Source organism: Coregonus clupeaformis, chromosome 3 (assembly GCF_020615455.1).
Source record: "Coregonus clupeaformis isolate EN_2021a chromosome 3, ASM2061545v1, whole genome shotgun sequence".
In the NCBI taxonomy this organism is placed as follows: domain Eukaryota; kingdom Metazoa; phylum Chordata; class Actinopteri; order Salmoniformes; family Salmonidae; genus Coregonus; species Coregonus clupeaformis.
Window position 1 is genome coordinate 20894927 of NC_059194.1, and position 12639 is coordinate 20907565.

The window sequence follows — 12639 nt, forward strand, 5'->3', positions numbered from 1 at the left end:
CACACACACACAAACCCACACAAAGTAAGCTGTATTTTTTTCTATAGCGGTAGCTAATTGAGGTATACAGTTTTTTCCCCCAAAGACCTTGCATCCCTGTTGGCATTGTGTTTAATTAAGATAGAAATGACAACATGCTAATTTGTGTCAGAGTATAGGGCAAGACATATTTTCAGTTTGGCATCACTATCTTTGAAAAGTGTTTTGTTTTGTTACATGTACATGTTTACTCTACACCATCCAGTCACATACACTGGCACGCCTAAATGTGCTACCAGGTTGTCTGAGAAAAAAGTATACTTATATAAAAAAGAACAATTCTTGGATCTTATTATTGACATATAGCCTGTATTTATTGCTTAAGGACATTTCCATGTAGAAGGACCCATGAGCACCAACATGTGAAGTTCATAGGAGTATGTCAAATTGTCAAATAACCTACACATTATACAGTGGGGAAAAAAAGTATTTAGTCAGCCACCAATTGTGCAAGTTCTCCCACTTAAAAAGATGAGAGAGGCCTGTAATTTTCATCATAGGTACACGTCAACTATGACAGACAAAATGAGAAAAAATAATCCAGAAAATCACATTGTAGGATTTTTAATGAATTTATTGGCAAATGATGGTGGAAAATAAGTATTTGGTCAATAACAAAAGTTTCTCAATACTTTGTTATATACCCTTTGTTGGCAATGACACAGGTCAAACGTTTTCTGTAAGTCTTCACAAGGTTTTCACACACTGTTTCTGGTATTTTGGCCCATTCCTCCATGCAGATCTCCTCTAGAGCAGTGATGTTTTGAGGCTGTCGCTGGGCAACACGGACTTTCAACTCCCTCCAAAGATTTTCTATGGGGTTGAGATCTGGAGACTGGCTAGGCCACTCCAGGACCTTGAAATGCTTCTTACGAAGCCACTCCTTCGTTGCCCGGGCGGTGTGTTTGGGATCATTGTCATGCTGAAAGACTCAGCCACGTTTCATCTTCAATGCCCTTGCTGATGGAAGGAGGTTTTCACTCAAAATCTCACGATACATGGCCCCATTCATTCTTTCCTTTACACGGATCAGTCGTCCTGGTCCCTTTGCAGAAAAACAGCCCCAAAGCATGATGTTTCCACCCCCATGCTTCACAGTAGGTATGGTGTTCTTTGGATGCAACTCAGCATTCTTTGTCCTCCAAACATGACGAGTTGAGTTTTTACCAAAAAGTTATATTTTGGTTTCATCTGACCATATGACATTCTCCCAATCCTCTTCTGGATCATCCAAATGCACTTCAGACGGGCCTGGACATGTACTGGCTTAAGCAGGGGGACACGTCTTGCACTGCAGGATTTGAGTCCCTGGCGGCGTAGTGTGTTACTGATGGTAGGCTTTGTTACTTTGGTCCCAGCTCTCTGCAGGTCATTCACTAGGTCCCCCCGTGTGGTTCTGGGATTTTTGCTCACCGTTCTTGTGATCATTTTGACCCCACGGGGTGAGATCTTGCGTGGAGCCCCAGATCGAGGGAGATTATCAGTGGTCTTGTATGTCTTCCATTTCCTAATAATTGCTCCCACAGTTGATTTCTTCAAACCAAGCTGCTTACCTATTGCAGATTCAGTCTTCCCAGCCTGGTGCAGGTCTACAATTTTGTTTCTGGTGTCCTTTGACAGCTCTTTGGTCTTGGCCATAGTGGAGTTTGGAGTGTGACTGTTTGAGGTTGTGGACAGGTGTATTTTATACTGATAACAAGTTCAAACAGGTGCCATTAATACAGGTAACGAGTGGAGGACAGAGGAGCCTCTTAAAGAAGAAGTTACAGGTCTGTGAGAGCCAGAAATCTTGCTTGTTTGTAGGTGACCAAATACTTATTTTCCACCATAATTTGCAAATAAATTCATAAAAAATCCTACGATGTGATTTTCTGGATTTTTTTTCCTCAATTTGTCTGTCATAGTTGACGTGTACCTTTGATGAAAATTACAGGCATCTCTCATCTTTTTAAGTGGGAGAACTTGCACAATTGGTGGCTGACTAAATACTTTTTTTCCCCACTGTACACACACACGTACACATGGATTTTGTGTTGTAGATTTGTGGTAGTAGAGTAGTGGCCTGAGGGCACACACTTAATGTGTTGTGAAATCTGTTGTGAAATGTATTGTTTTTAAAATTGTATACAACTGCCTAAATTTAGCTCCCCCAGGAAGAGTTAATGGGGATCCATAATAAATACAAATACAAAATTTAAGAGTCTATATTTTTTTATACATTAAGGCATATATACATTTTTCAACCATTTTCCATCCTAAAAATTAGGAATAAGCAAAGGCTTTGATTTCTGGTCAAACAGATGTAAAAGGGGTCTTTTTATTTATTTATTTAACCTTTATTTAACCAGGTAAGCCAGTTGAGAACAAGTTCTCATTTACAACTGCGACCTGGCCAAGATAAAGCAAAGCAGTGCGATAAAAACAACAACACAGAGTTACATATGGGGTAAAAAAAAACATAAGGTCATAAAATACAACAGAAAATATATATACAGTGTGTGCAAATGTAGCAAGTTATGGAGGTAAGGCAATAAATAGGCTATAGTGCAAAACAATTACAATTAGTATTAACACTGGAATGCTAGATGTGCAAGAGATTATGTGCAAATAGAGATACTGGGGTGCAAAAGAGCAAAATAAATAACAATATAGGGATGAGGTAGTTGGGTGGGCTAATTTCAGATGGGCTGTGTACAGGTGCAGTGATCGGTAAGGTGCTCTGACAACTGATGCTTAAAGTTAGTGAGGGAGATAAGAGTCTCCAGCTTCAGAGATTTTTGCAATTCGTTCCAGTCATTGGCAGCAGAGAACTGGAAGGAATGGCGGCCAAAGGAGGTGTTGGCTTTGGGAATGACCAGTGAGATATACCTGCTGGAGCGCAGACTACGGGTGGGTGCTGCTATGGTGACCAATGAGCTAAGATAAGGCGGGGATTTGCCTAGCAGTGATTTATAGATGGCCTGGAGCCAGTGGGTTTGACGACGAACATGTAGTGAGGACCAGCCAACAAGAGCGTACAGGTCACAGTGGTGGGTAGTGTATGGGGCTTTGGAGACAAAACGGATGGCACTGTGATAGACTACATCCAATTTGCTGAGTAGAGTGTTGGAGGCTATTTTGTAAATGACATCGCCGAAGTCAAGGATCGGTAGGATAGTCCGTTTTACGAGGGCATGTTTGGCAGCATGAGTGAAGGAGGCTTTGTTGCGAAATAGGAAGCCGATTCTAGATTTAACTTTGGATTGGAGATTCTTAATGTGAGTCTGGAAGGAGAGTTTACAGTCTAACCAGACACCTAGGTATTTGTAGTTGTCCACATACTCTAGGTCAGACCCGTCGAGAGTGGTGATTCTAGTCGGGTGGGCGGGTGCCAGCAGCGTTCGATTGAAGAGCATGCATTTAGTTTTACTAGTGTTTAAGAGCAGTTGGAGGCTACTGAAGGAGTGTTGTATGGCATTGAAGCTCGTTTGGAGGTTTGTTAACACAGTGTCCAATGAAGGGCCAGATGTATACAAAAAGGTGTCGTATGCGTAGAGGTGGATCTGAGAGTCACCAGCAGCAAGAGCGACATCATTGATATACACAGAGAAAAGAGTCGGCCCAAGAATTGAACCCTGTGGCACCCCCATAGAGACTGCCATAGGTCCAGACAACAGGCCCTCCGATTTCACACATTGAACTCTATCTGAGAAGTAGTTGGTGAACCAGGCGAGGCAGTCATTTGAGAAACCAAGGCTATTTAGTCTGCCAATAAGAATCCGGTGGTTGACAGAGTCGAAAGCCTTGGCCAGGTCGATGAAGACGGCTGCACAGTACTGTCTATTATCGATCGCGGTTATAATATCGTTTAGGACCTTGAGCGTGGCTGAAGTGCACCCATGACCAGCTCGAAACCGGATTGCATAGCGGAGAAGGTACGGTGGGATTCGAAATGGTTGGTGATCTGTTTGTTAACTTGGCTTTCAAATACTTTCGAAAGGCAGGGCAGGATGGATATAGGTCTGTAACAGTTTGGATCTAGAGTGTCACCCCCTTTGAAGAGGGGGATGACCGCAGCAGCTTTCCAATCTCTGGGGATCTTAGACGTTACGAAAGAGAGGTTGAACAGGCTAGTAATAGGGGTTGCGACAATTTCTGCGGCTAGTTTTAGAAAGAAAGGGTCCAGATTTTCTAGCCCAGCTGATTTGTAGGGGTCCAGATTTTGCAGCTCTTTCAGAACATCAGCTGTCTGAATTTGTGTGAAGGAGAAGCAGGGGGGGCATGGGCAAGTTGCAGCGGAGGGTGCAGAGTTGGTGGCCGGGGTAGTGGTAGCCAGGTGGAAAGCATGGCCAGCCGTAGCAAAATGCTTGTTGAAATTCTCGATTATTGTAGATTTATCGGTGGTGATAGTGTTTCCTAGCCTCAGTGCAGTGGGCAGCTGGGAGGAAGTGCTCTTATTCTCCATGGACTTTACAGTGTCCCAAAACGTTTTGGAGTTAGTGCTACAGGATGCAAATTTCTGTTTGAAAAAGTTAGCCTTTGCTTTCCTGACTGCTTGTGTATATTGGTTCCTAACTTCCCTGAAAAGTTGCATATCGCGGGGGCTATTTGATGCTAATGCAGTACGCCACAGGATGTTTTTGTGCTGGTCAAGGGCAGTCAAGTCTGAGGAGAACCAGGGGCTATATCTGTCTTAGACAACATCTACCTGAAAAAGTCTTAAAATGTTTTAGAAATACATAAAAACACAATAATGTTGAAGTAAAGACCCCTGCCAACTAATAATAACACATATTTAGTTTTGGAAAAATTATTTGCCTTCTGTAAGTTTAATAAACATTGCTTTTTGTAATTCCGTTACCAAAAACCCACATATCTTTAAGATATTTTCTAATTTCTCTCCCTCATGAGGAGGGAAGATAAAGAAAGTTTACAGAAGTAACAAGTAAAGGTAGACCTACGAATTAGTTATAGTGTTTTTACTGATACGAACTTTGTTTTTGAATTATTAAGTGATTAAAACTCTTAATTCTGTTACCAAATCGGTAACATAATTACTGCAATTGAATTGGCTACAATGGCAAATCATAGTAGTCACAAACCACAGTTGGGTCACCTGCTACTTTCTTCCCTTCCACTGGCATACTGTTATGTTCAGCTCATAACTGTTATTTCTTTCTCTTTCTGTCATCTGGTGGTCAAACCAAGAGTGTGAAAACAGTCTGGACAACTCCTCCCTCTCACTCTCCCTCTCTCTGCCGTTCTCTCTCTCTCTCTCTCTCTCTCTCTCTCTCTCTCTCTCTCTCTCTCTCTCTCTCTCTCTCTCTCTCTCTCTCTCTCTCTCTCTCTCTCTCTCTCTCTCTCTCTCTCTCTCTCTCTCTCTCTCTCTCTCTCTCTCTCTCTCTCTCTTCTCTCTCTCTCCAGTTAATTTCACCTCTCCCGGCTCTTACTGACACCTACCATGACACCTACCACCTACCCTCTTTCAATTTACTGTGACAAGCATCCTCACCCACTGAACACCGACTGACACCGGATGTCCATGGACATTTAAACGTAGTTGAAATTTGCTCAGTCCGCCCTGGCCAAAATCCGCCCTGACCAAATCTGAACCAATCATAGACCTCTATGTTTCACTAGTTTGGACAGCACAGTACAGCACAGTAGAGCACAGTAGAGTACAGTACAGAACAGTAAAGGAAAGTATATTACAGTACTGTACAGTAGAACACACTAGAGTAGAGTACAGTATAATGTACTGTATTGCACTGTACCCTACTGAACATATCTACTTTACTGTACTCTCCTGTACTGTACTGTACTCTACTGAACTCTACTGTGCTGTGCTGTGCTGTTCTGTATTCTACTGTGCTCTACTGTGCTGTACTGTAATGTCCAAACTTGTGAAACATACAGTGCATTCGGAAAGTATTCAGACCACATTTTGTTACGTTACAGCTTTATTCTAAAATAGATTACATTGTTTTTTCCCCTCATCAATCTACACACAATACCCCATAATGACAAAGCAAAAAAACTGGTTTTTAGACATTTTTGCTAATTCATAAAAAATAAAAATAAAGGAAATATCACACTTACATAAGTATTCAGACACTTTACTCAATACTTTGTTGAACAATCTTTGGCAGCGATTACAGCCTTGAGTCGTCTTGGGTATGACGCTACAAGCTTGGCACACCTGTATTTGGGAAGTTTCTCCCATTCTTCTCTGCAGATCTTCTCAAGCTCTGTCAGGTTGGATGGGGAGCGTCGCTGAACAGCTATTTTCAGGTCTCTCCAGAGATGTTAGATCAGGTTCAAGTCCAGGCTCTGGCTGGGCCACTCAAGGACATTCAGAGACTTGTCCCGAAGCCACTCCTGCGTTGTCTTGGCTGTGTGCTTAGGGTCGTTGTCCTGTTGGAAGGTGAACATTCGCCCCAGTCTGAGGTCCTGAGTGCTCTGGAGCAGGTTTTCATCAAGGATCTCTCTGTACTTTGCTCTGTTAATCTTTTCCTCAAACCTGACTAGTCTCCCAGTCCCTGCCACTGTAAAACCTCCCCACAGCATGATGCGGCCACAAGCATGCTTCACCGTAGGGATGGTGGCAGGTTTTCTCCAGACATGATGCTTGGCATTCAGGCCAAAGAGTTCAATCTTGGTTTCATCTGACCAGAGAATCTTGTTTCTCATGGTCTGAGAGTCCTTTAGGTGCCTTTTGGCAAACTCCAAGCGGGATGTCATATGTCTTTTACTTGGGAGTGGCTTCCGTCTGGCCACTCTACCATAAAGGCCTGATTGTTGGAATGCTGCAGAGATGGTTGTCCTTCTGGAAGTTTCTCCCATCTCCACAGAGGAACTCTGGAGCTCTGTCAGAGTGACCATCGGGTTCTTGGTCACCTCCCTGACCAAGGCCCTTCTTCCCCGATGCTCAGTTTGGCCGGGCAGCCAGCTCTAGGAAGAGTTTTGGTGGATCCAAACTTCTTCCATTTAAGAATGATGGAGGCCACACCTTCAATGCTTCAGAAATGTTTTGGTAAAGTTCCGCAGATCTGTACCTCGACACTATCCTGTCTCAGAGCTCTACGGACAATTCCTTCAACCTCATGATTTGTTTTTTTCTCTGACATGCACTGCCAACTGTGGGACCTTATATAGACAGGTGTGTGCTTTTCGAAATCATGTCCAATCAATTGAATTTACCACAGGTGGACTCCAATCAAGTTGTAGAAACATCTCAAGGATGATCAATGGAAACAGGATTCACCTGAGCTCAATTTAGAGTCTCATTGCAAAGGGTCTGAATACTTATGTAAATAAGGTGTTTCTGTTTTTAATTTTTTATACATTTGCAAAAATATCTAAAAACCTGTTTTCACTTTGTCATTATGGGGTATTGTGTGTAGATTGATGCACTGTAGACGTCTAGGCCTCCTGAGTGGCGCAGTGGTCTAAGGCACTGCATCGCAGTGCTAACTGTGCCACTAGAGATCCTGGTTCGAATCCAGGCTCTGTCACCACCGGCCGCGACCGGGAGACTCATGGGCGGCGCACAATTGGCCCAGCGTCGTCCAGGGTAGGGGAGGGAATGGCCGGCAGGGATGTAGCTCAGTTGATAGAGCATGGTGTTTGCAACGCCAGGGTTGTGGGTTCGATTCCCACGGGGGGCCAGTATTAAAAAAATATGTATTCACTCTGGATAAGAGTGTCTGCTAAATGACTAAAATGTAAAATGTAGGATTGTTTCAGATTTGGTCTGGTCCGGACCAACCAAATGTGGTCTTACAACAATAGCCAAATATGCAAAAGAAGGATATTGCATATTTCTACCTTTGGGTACCTATTCAGAATACATCACCAGGAAGAGAATGACAGTCATATCTATAATTATGCATTTCTGTATTGTACAGATCAGGGACCCATGATGTCATTTTGTTACTGTAGTTCAGTTACCGGCTGTAAAGCCACTTCCCCTACTGTAGTTCAATAACCAAAATATATATTTTTTTACTCAAGTTGTCATGTCATACCTGACACCCCATTCTTTCAGTAGACACCTTTGAATCTTCATTCGGACAGCGAAGCAGATATTTAAAATATGTTTTGGAAAACGTGGTTGAATAAAAAAACTGAGGAAGATGTTACCGTAATTCTGTTACCAAACTTTGCTTCTGCACAGTTCTTCCAGTAAATGTATTTTTGTGAAATGTTCTGTCTAAATTGTTCAAAGTAGTCCTTGTGCATGGAGTGGTATGGTTTGGTAAACTTTGAAATCAATGGTTTTTCTTTGGCATACATGTTTTAATCGAAAATCTGATTCAAAGCGTAATTCCGTTCCATTACCGCGGAATTGCCCATACCTGTAAGTAATGAGATAATGAGTTACATGTATTAGAGCTAAAGCCAGGACTTTATCCTGACCATGTGACTTGACAAGGAAAAACTCTGGGCCCCAATTAGACCACAGTTATTACACCTTGCATCAACTTCCACCTATTCCCAAAACTGGTCTCCATCTTTCCTCCATATAGTCCCGAGAGGGGTTACCAAAGCAATGGAGCTATCGTGGGACATAGCCTATGTTCTGTTCCCTGAAACTGCCAGGGAGGGTAGTAACAAGGCATTACCTTGCCCATGGAGACATAACAAAAAGGAGCTGGAACTTATTCCTGGAACTGAAATGCTTAATGTCCACAGGTATAAAACATCAAAGGCTGTCACTTTCTTTGGCTTATTCCTCGATTCGAAAATGTATCATCTAGCCTTATTGCTTTTCCACTCATATCATTGTCCTAACTCCAAACAAGACAATTTTATCCCACAGCTTTGGGAGTGTCATCTCTTGCTTTCTATAGAATATTTGATACTATCTTTGATAGTGGGCCTGTTTTTGCCCCCTGTGTCTCTCCCTGGCCCTCAAGTAAACTTAGATTTCTGGCTTTGATATCACTTGATATTCACTTAAGGGTATCTAAATCCACTTTCATCTACTTTCAGATCAACCTCCATTGGGCTGAAGCTCTGCTATCAAGTCCTCTCCCTTTAGAGCACTAATAGACTACCAATGCATCGCTGTTTGCTATTGACACAGAGCTAGCATACTATCCATACCTGCATAAATGTAACAAAGTAGGCCTAAGTAATTACAACAGTTTATTGAAAGACGTTTTTCATCAAAAGGTTCTCCGCTATTTTGATTGTGGCTAACCTGTAAAAAGAAAAGAGGCTATGTATGAGAGTTTGTGGTCTCGAGCACGCTGATTCATTTGGTTGGCGCCAAAATTTTGTTGGCGGCTCTACACTAAATAGCCTACTCTTCCATAAATGCATCTGTGGATTAAAAGTTTAACTACAAGTTGATCATGTTTAAGAATTTACGTTAAAGTTAAGCTTAATAAATGTAAATGCTTGCTTTGTTTAACCTTACCTGTTAACTGGCTGTTATTTATTATTTAATTCAGGTCATTTGGGCCTTGTTTCAACGTCCTGTTTATTATTTTTGTTGTATATTGTCAGTTCCAAAATTATTGGCACCCTTGATAAAGATGAGAAAAAAAGACTGTATAAAATAAATAATACAAATACTGAGCTACTATATACTATATTGTATACAAAAAAACATATATATATATATTTTATATTAATACAATTGCACAGAGAAAGAGATTTTGTTTAACAAGTAATAATATTTATTCTATAAAAGATAGGGCTAAAGATTATTGGCACCCCTGTTTTCAATACCTTTCAATACCTCACCTTGCGAGGTTAACGGCACTTTTTTCTAATGTTTTATGAGATTGGAGAACACATTGGGAGGGATCTTAGACCATTCCTCCATACAAAATCTTTCCAGATCCTTAATATCCCTTGTCTGCGCTTATGGACTGCCCTCTTCAATTCAAACCATAGGTTTTCAATGGGGTTCAAATCCGGAGACTGATATGGCCATTGCTAAATGTTGATTTTGTGCTCAATTAACCATTTCTTTGTGGATTTGTATGTGTGCTTGGGCTTATTGTATTGTTGAAAGATCCACCTGAGGCCAAGTTTCAGCCTCCTGGCAGAGGCAACCAGGTTTTTGTAAAAAATGTTCTGGTACTGGGTAAAGTTCATGATGCCGTTGACCTTAACAAAGGACCCTATGACCAGTGGAAGCAAAATAGTCCCATAACATCAAATACTCACCAATATTTTACAGTAGGTATGGGGTTATTTTCTTCTTATGCATCCTTATTTTGAATCCAAACCCACCACTGGTATTTTCATGTCATCTGACCATAGCACCGGTTCGAATGCAAGGGTCAATGTCGTTTAGCAAACTCCAGACATTTACATTTGTTGGATGACATTAAAATAGAGCTCTTTGACCACGCACACCAATGGAGGGTTTGGCGTCGAAATAAGGATGCATTAAAGCAGAAAATAACCCCATAAGCCTTAAATACAAACTTGTATAGGAACCGTAAATATTAATACAAAATTACATTATGAGCCTAGTTTAGCCAAGGAGAAAGTGCTGAGCTATATAGGGAGAAAGACAGGATACTTCCTGGCTAGCCACATGATTGGCTGAGATAATGGAGGGGTTGACCATACATTATCAAACTGGAAAAGGTTATCAAACTGGAAAAGGTATAAACTAGTTATTTGATTAAGTCCTTTGATCCCTGAGGCATTTTTATTTCCTCTTAACTTGAGATGAAGCACTTCGTTTTGCCTTTGTTGATCACGTAATACATATTTCCCCTCAATAAGTGCTAACGCTCTGTATAGAAGGTCTATTCACTTAATCAAAGTATTTTGATGACATCTAGTGGTCAAACCAAAGAAGTGGCGCGACTTCAAAATATACAATTTTATAATATCGAATTATTGTCCACTTTATTCACAGTTTAACAGTGTGTCCAGGCTTAGGTCTACTGACAATCACATACGGCTATTTAACTTGGATGAATGATATGATAGCCTGGGTGGAAGTCTGTTAGTGCTTTAGTTTTTGTGATGACACAGGACTTGGCTAAAGCAGGAATAGACTGTTACCCACGCTAATGATAAGATGGTGAGTAGGGAAGGAGGCATGCTGATAGGAACAACACTAGCTGTGGATTGGGGGTATATAATGGTAGGGAAGCAGCGTTGATAGCTAAAGTCTAGAAGAGCAAATACTATGATCAACTCCCTGGAGCAGTGTGTTGAACATCATGATCATCCCTTTAGATTCTACTGCATCCGACAGAAACCTCATGCTGTTTGATAACTGCACAAATCACAGACAAATACAGGGGGAAACGTTTTCATATCATTTAATGTGTCGTAATCTACAGACATTACTTGGTCAAATCATTTAATGTGTCGTAATCTACAGACATTACCTGGTCAAAGCGGCGTGATCAAATACTAGTCTATGCGAGCAAACATTTTGAATTTTGCTGTCTCATTTTCTGCTGTTTATTTTGAATGTCTATTCATTGGATGTGCAATTTACTGGAAAAGCTAGGCCATAAGCCATCAGTGTGCAATTATAAATCTAGTCTGATATGTTTGACTGCGAGTGAAAGCCCAGGGCTTGAAAATTATTTGATGATATCTCAATGAGCTGTGTTGCTGTGACAGATTCAGACATGCTGTACTCAGGATGACAAGGATGTACTCCCAATTAGGCCAGACTGGTGTCGTAGCATGTGGCTGTCTCACTGCTGCTGTATCCAAATCCTGTACTTTGATTTGATCTGAATACATGAGTATGCACATAATTGGTGTGAGAGTGTGTGTGTTTTTGTTTAGCTATCCTTGTGCATAACAGAAGTCCTCATAAGAATATTAAAACAAGGTAAATTTGGACAATTGGGGACATTTCGCCGGTCCCCACGAGGGGAAATGATATTTTAGGAGGATACAGACAACTCAAGAGGTATGCGTTTTACATCAAATTAAGCATAATGATTATGACTCTAGATTGCATTAAAAAGCTGTTTCAGGTGTTTGAAAAATGCTAAATTCTCCAACACATTTTGTCATTGGACGGAATTTCCTACAATTCTACTCATTTTGCCATGGAACAAGTGAGGGAAAAATAGCAGTTTACAGCTAATTTCCTGCAATTCTACACATTTGCCATAGGGTGGAGAGAAATGTTTGCAGTTTTTTTATATGATATCTGAGTGAGAGTGACAAAAAAGATCAATGGGGGCCTTGGTTGGTCGACCATGATTACGACAAGTTTAGATAGCTGGCTTAGATAGCTAGACATGGGCTAATTGAGTGAGTGTCAGTGACTGACATAACAAGAGAAAAACTGCTGATGCACAACCAAATTCAGAAATTGAGCCTTGTGTATTCTAATATTCTAACTCTCAACACTAAGTTGAGACCCTGACTGAGTTAAAAATGTATGCAGCCCGCGGCCCGCCAGTTTGCCATCCCTGGTGTAGACTAACCTATGCACTGAGAATGCTATAATAGCTGTCGCATTTTTACATTGAACACTATTGAGCTAAGGTCCGCCTCAGATGTGCTGTGTGTCTGTTTAAATCTTGAGGGTGGGTGTACCTCTCTCTCTCTCTCTCTCTCTCTCTCTCTCTCTCTCTCTCTCTCTCTCTCTCTCTCTCTCTCTCTCTCTCTCTC